This window comes from Rhinoderma darwinii, chromosome 12 (genome assembly GCF_050947455.1).
Source record: "Rhinoderma darwinii isolate aRhiDar2 chromosome 12, aRhiDar2.hap1, whole genome shotgun sequence".
Taxonomy (NCBI): Eukaryota; Metazoa; Chordata; class Amphibia; order Anura; family Rhinodermatidae; genus Rhinoderma; species Rhinoderma darwinii.
In genome coordinates, this window is record NC_134698.1 from 60,723,801 (window position 1) to 60,729,800 (window position 6,000).

General features: G+C 41.4%; 1 protein-coding gene across 3 annotated transcripts in view; it reads right to left on the bottom strand.

The window, feature by feature from the left end:
- TTBK2 (tau tubulin kinase 2) overlaps positions 1-4,958 on the bottom strand; it is a 67,013-nt gene extending 62,055 nt beyond the window's left edge. Inside the window, exon 1 of one of the 3 annotated variants that reach the window (XM_075844721.1) lies at positions 4,630-4,958. The gene's annotated coding sequence lies outside the window, so the exon portion shown is untranslated. Of the gene's footprint in view, positions 1-4,515 lie in introns of all 3 variants that reach the window. The other 2 variants (XM_075844720.1, XM_075844722.1) reach the window with 2 other exon arrangements.
- Positions 4,959-6,000: the final 1,042 nt, after the last annotated feature.

The following is a 6,000-nucleotide window of genomic DNA, read 5'->3' on the forward strand; positions in this document are numbered from 1 at the left end:
TCGCTGCTGTTACCTCCCATGTGTCTAGTATAGGCTCATTTGAATATTTAGAAAAAAAGCTCATAAAACATTTTGGGACACAATTTTCACTAGTATTATCAGTGTGACAGCGCCTATTAGATTAGCTAGGAGATTGGGCATTACTAAACTAGTGACAGATCCTCTTTAACTACCTTTTTTGTATAAAGCATTTCACCCAATTCATCAAGGTACTTTAAATATAATTTGGGGGGGGATAAAACAGAAAAATAACAAAGTTTCTAAAATATTTACCTTCACTACTCTCCTTTTCCTTTACCGATTCTCTATGGTGTGATAACATTATGGATGAAAAGGCCATCTGACATGTCATCTAAGCTGGGATAATGAGATCATCTTTTCCATACTCATCAAAAATTCTTGCCCACACCTCTTACTTCCAGCAGAGCAGCGGACTGATTTGCAAGTTCGGATACCTACATCATACGAGTCTACCCCAAAAATTTTAAGCAGATTTGGGGCAGAAATTTCTGCGAATGAAAATCGGTCCAATACATCAAAATGGGATTGCAGCATGTGAATGGATGTCTGCAAACCCCATTTAGATGTATGGGACAGTAGTAGAAATAAACTGCCGCGCATCAATATACCCTTACTTTTCATCAAGCCTTTATGTAAAACAGAAGTTAAAGGGGGTTGCCATAATCAATATCTATCACATATTCACAGGATAGGTGATAAATATCAGATTGGTGGGGGTATGACCATTGGGACCCCACCAATCCTGAGAACTGGCTTATCTGGCTGTCCCTGAGTGCCCCATATAAATTAAGTGGTACTGCGCATGCTCGGGCAACGCTCCATGCATTTTCTATGGGGCTGCCAGACGGCATTTCCAGCATCCCCATAGAAAGTGAATGAAGCGGTGGCCGAGCATGCGCAGTACCGTTCTATTCATGTACAGTGCACAGGGACGGCAAGGTAAACCCGTTCTCTGAATCGGGACCCAAACCGATCAGATATTTAATCACCTTTCCTGTGGATAAGTGATAACTATAAATTATGGGAAAACTCCTTTAAAACTCAGAGAGGAATGTAATCCCAGACCACCGGTGTGCCACTCAAGTAACTCCTGACCTCCCTCAAATAACATTGTTGCTTGTCTGCATCCTGCTGGGAACTGTTATTATAACCTGCCCTTGTATCAGTAAGTATGATCTTCTTCTGTGATATGAAGTAAATTTGGCCATTTTCTGTGATTTGTTTGTAAAGTTAGTGTAGGGATTCGCCAAAAGAGGACCAGTGACGCAGGTTGCAAGAGCATACGTATTTTAGCAAAAATATCAACTGTGTAGCATTTTTGCAGGATACAGTTGGGCCTTGTGATGCAAAAGGAGAATGGAGTGACAATACTTTGTGTGGTGCACTTAGATCAAGCGGACTGCCCAGCGCCTTCTAATAGCATTGGCGCTACCAATAATCTGCTAGCCAACATGGTGCACTACACGTAACTGCGTGACTGGCACCTTACAGAATCTTTATCTGTGTGCAATAAAGGTAAATTCAAATTCAGATTTTTTTTGCTGGAGACCCCGCACCAAAATTCTGCAAAAATTTAGAGTACAATGCTTGTGGATTCGATTTCCAAAAACCTATCTGGATGTAGTGGCAAAAATCTTCACGAAAATTCAGGGCGTAGTGCAGACTTTTAAATCCGCAGCACGTCAATTATATTTTTGATTTTCATTCTTTGCTTTGGACGATTATCATTATTTTGCACCTGTACGACCTCCATCATATAACAATGTGGCTTGGCGGCATCCTGCTGGGTACTGGCATTGTATCAATAAAGGTTCCGTTCACACGTTCCGGATTTCGCCCAAAAATTAGCATGAAATCCGACTCCCATTAACTTTAATGTCTCTGTGCAGATGTGGCGAAAATTTTCTGCGCGGATTTAAAATCTGCGGCAATAAGCGACTCATCACTTACTGACACGGATTCCGTGCGGAGAAGCTGGCGGAATTCCACACACAAATTAGCCCCATCAAATGGAGCTAATCCCCGTACGGATCCGCCGCACTTGAAACTGCATATACATGGCAGAAATCCTAGATTTCTGACGCAGATCCAGCAGTTTGCCCATAGTGAATCCGACATCTGATCATAGCCTACGCATGGCCTTTTTGTGGGATACATTTTCTGTGATGGTGTTTATTTTATGGCAACCCTATCTTTTATAATCAGGAAATCATACAATAAAGGATGCTCCATGCGGTTACTATACTACAGATTTACAATGTGGGTGGATATATACTGGATGTGTTACATAATACAGTGGCTTGTGAAAATCTCAACGTGCAGCAATGTCTGCAGAAATCTGACTCACGTCTCCTAACATCTCCAATCTGCCAGCATCCATTACTTTATTGTGGGACTAGCAAGTGTTAACTGCAGTTACTCTACTAAAGTCTGTCTTTTCCATACAGATCTCAGAATAAAACGCAATAAGTATAAAAGGGCAATACACACCTTTTTCACTACACGAAAAAAATTATATATATTATATATATATATATAGTAATAATTACTATAAAAATCATAACATTTATAAAAAGTAGTTATAATAAACACTTTATAGGCAATTGAATTGACACATTTTATTTATTTGTATATTTTTTGGTTTTCATCCCCAAAAAAGAATTCAGATGCTATTTGTTTTTTTTTTACGTTTTACATCAGCACAAAAATTGTTAAATAAAATGCCATTATCTTATATCTAGTCCCATCATGTAACTTTAATAGTAAAATGGGCTGAACTGACAACAAGCAGAGGTTGATTTTTTTACATGCAGACCAACCGAAGCATGTATAGTAAAAGTGGCTCATCATCCCTAGCACACACCCAGTAACCATCATCGATCCCCACCGCAGAGCTCCTGCCTGATGGAGCCATCCATGAAAGTGCACATGGTGTAACCTTTCAGGACCACAACCCTGATTACTTATATTGTTATTTTAACATGCAGGGAAATGAAGGGGTTAATCATACCCTGCAGAGGACAGGATGCTATCCAACGTGTTGGGAGAGTCTGCTGCACTGGAGACCAGAAAAGCTTCATTCACCGGCCTACATGATCTATTCTACAGGGACATTGGCTAAATTGTTATTTTACTTTTTTTTATATAATGTGGTTTTGTCACTATATATTTTATGCGTATAGGGGTATATATTTGTTTCTAATTAATCTATAAAAGTAGAGAAAAATATATATATTATTAGTAATAATAATTTAATAATATTTTTTTTTTAAAAACTATAGAAAAAAGTGCTACTCCAGTACTGGACCGAATAATGTTGAGAAGTTTTACAAATAAATTAATTTAGGATTCTCTGTCTTGCGCGTATCAAAAACTGTACACGAGAACTTTATCTACGACCATTAGGTTATAGGCCCGAAGCAAAATCCTAAATATCAGCAGGAGCCCATGATTTGTAAATATTACATCTGTTATATTATATCAGTCTAAATATAAATTATTTAAAAAAAAATAAAAGAATCAAGAAAAACTACTGTGGAAATCAGAAAAGAAATAATCATTTTCACATTCACTCATCTTTGGTATAGGGGATTCCCAGTGGCTGACACAATAGCAGGATGATGCTGGATGAACGGAAATCAAATGTGATCAAAACCGTCATTACAGGAATAGAAGCTTTACCTTAAATAGGCAGGGGGGGGGGGGAATATGGAAAGAATCCGTAGGGATTCTCTTCTCCATGGGGGTCCTTTACTCATGTCAGGTTCAGTAATGACAGCGGAGGAGGGGTATAGCCATCAGTACAATAAAGAAATGGCAGATAGGTGGGCCCCTCCCTACTATGTGTGTATATACATACTGATCACATTTTTGTGGAGCTATTCTACACACTGCAAAGCTGGGTTCACACTTACAGATTTTGTACAGAATAAGCCCGACACCCCAATAATTCATTTTTGGGATGATCATCTCAGCAGACCAGGGATGTTTGCAAGGATGGGAAAATAAATAATGTACAAGAGATTTCACATCGTAGCTAAATAAAGAACACTACTCGTCGATAATTTAATTTCTCGGCAATCAACATTTGCGACTGCGATCGGAATGATCACAATGATCGGTAAAGGAAATTTATGAAGGGCTCCGATCATCCAATAACCTGACAGATACAATATTCCCATACAAATACAGCGATCACCATGATCTGTCACATCATAGAAACAAAAAAATTTAATTGTCCCCTAATGTATCATAAAAAGCAATGAATACATAATATACATTTGTGAATACGTATTTCAGGTACAATGAAGTATGAATGAATTGCAGATGTTGTGTATACAGAAGCAGTCCGTGCAGTCGGGACGCAGACCACAGTGCACACATGATTTATGGCTACAGATAGATGCTGAGGTGCCTATGTCACAATGTACCACACTGCAGGGTCACACATATACGACACAACCCAATGGGTAACAGCACCTACACCCCCCTTACCTCAATGGTACAATCCGGACCCCATTGGTGACATTCCGTATACCCTTTCACTCAAGTAGGAAAGACGGGGGGGGGGGTTCACAACGTCCAATATAATAAAGATCTCGAGGTTACCTCTATCCACCAGTAACCGTAACATGAGGCACACCCATACCGGTGCCAGACAGAACCGTTACCCGCCGGTCCCGAGCCTCGCCGCCGCCACTGTCACCGGCTGCTCCCCCCACTCTCCATCACTGCAGCACCATCGACGTCACAAGCTACCCTACCAACACAAGCAAGACAAAACCTAGCCTGCTAGGTGCTACCACTCCTCCTGCTAACAACTCCGCCCCTCGCAACTGAATTTCCGTCTCCAATTGGTTAGAGGTGACAATGACAACAGAGGGAAAAAGAGGCGTTCCAGTCAATCACAAGGGGCGGGACCGTGCTAATGAAACGCCCACACCAAGCCCTTCCCCGGCACTCCTAGCGAATGTCTAAGTTTCATGGCGATTGCGGTTACCTGGGAGAAGCGTCACAATCCAACTGCGCATGTGTACGAATGCTCGTTGGGAAATGTAGTTTAATGTGGTTTGTACATGGAGCGGTGTAATCCAGCTTTATATCGGACACACTAGTACACCAAAACTGCCTAACAGAAAAACTGTTGTTGCCATAGCAACCAACCTCAGTAGTGCTTTCCTTTTTTGCAGTGAAGTTTAAGTATTAAAGCTGAGCTCTAGTTAGTTGCCATGGGAAACAAGGCGGGTTTTTTCTGGTTAAACAGTTGTGATAAATAAGTGTCATTATACAATGAATAGACACAGAGACACCTGCCCTTACGACATTGGGGTTTCCTTGTATGGCAATTAGACATAAAATCAAGTGAGAACGTTTTCCGCGAGTCAGTTTCAGTGTAAATCCATATTAGGGGTAGGTACACACACGGCGTAAACACTGCGGATTTTCCGCAACGGATTCATTGTGGAAAATCCACAGCGTATTACAGTAGCAGCAGTGTGGGTGAGATTACAACAAATCTCGTGCCCATACAGTGGAAAAAGTCGCCAAAAAAAACCACATAAATTGACCTACGGTGCCGTTTCTTCACCCGCAGCATGTCAATTAATGCTCGGTATCGCTGCTATTCTGCTGCACGTTTTCCCATAGTTTGTGTTGCGACATTTGCGGCGGAATCACAAAATCGTAAATAAAGGAAAAAAGAATAAAAATGTTATACTTACCCTGAGTTCCCTGCTTCCTCTCCAGTCTGGCCTCCTGGGATGACGTTTCATCCCATGTGACCGCTGCAGCAAGTCACAGTCTGCAGCGGTCACATGGCCTACATCATCCCAGGAGGCCGGACCACGCACAGAAGAGAGGGAGGGGGTAAGTATGAGCTGCTTTCCGGAAATTCCGCCCGAACTAACGCATGCAGATTTTCGGACAGCATTCCCTGCGGTGTTCAGGGCGTATACGCTGTGCGGCTTGATGCAACGTATC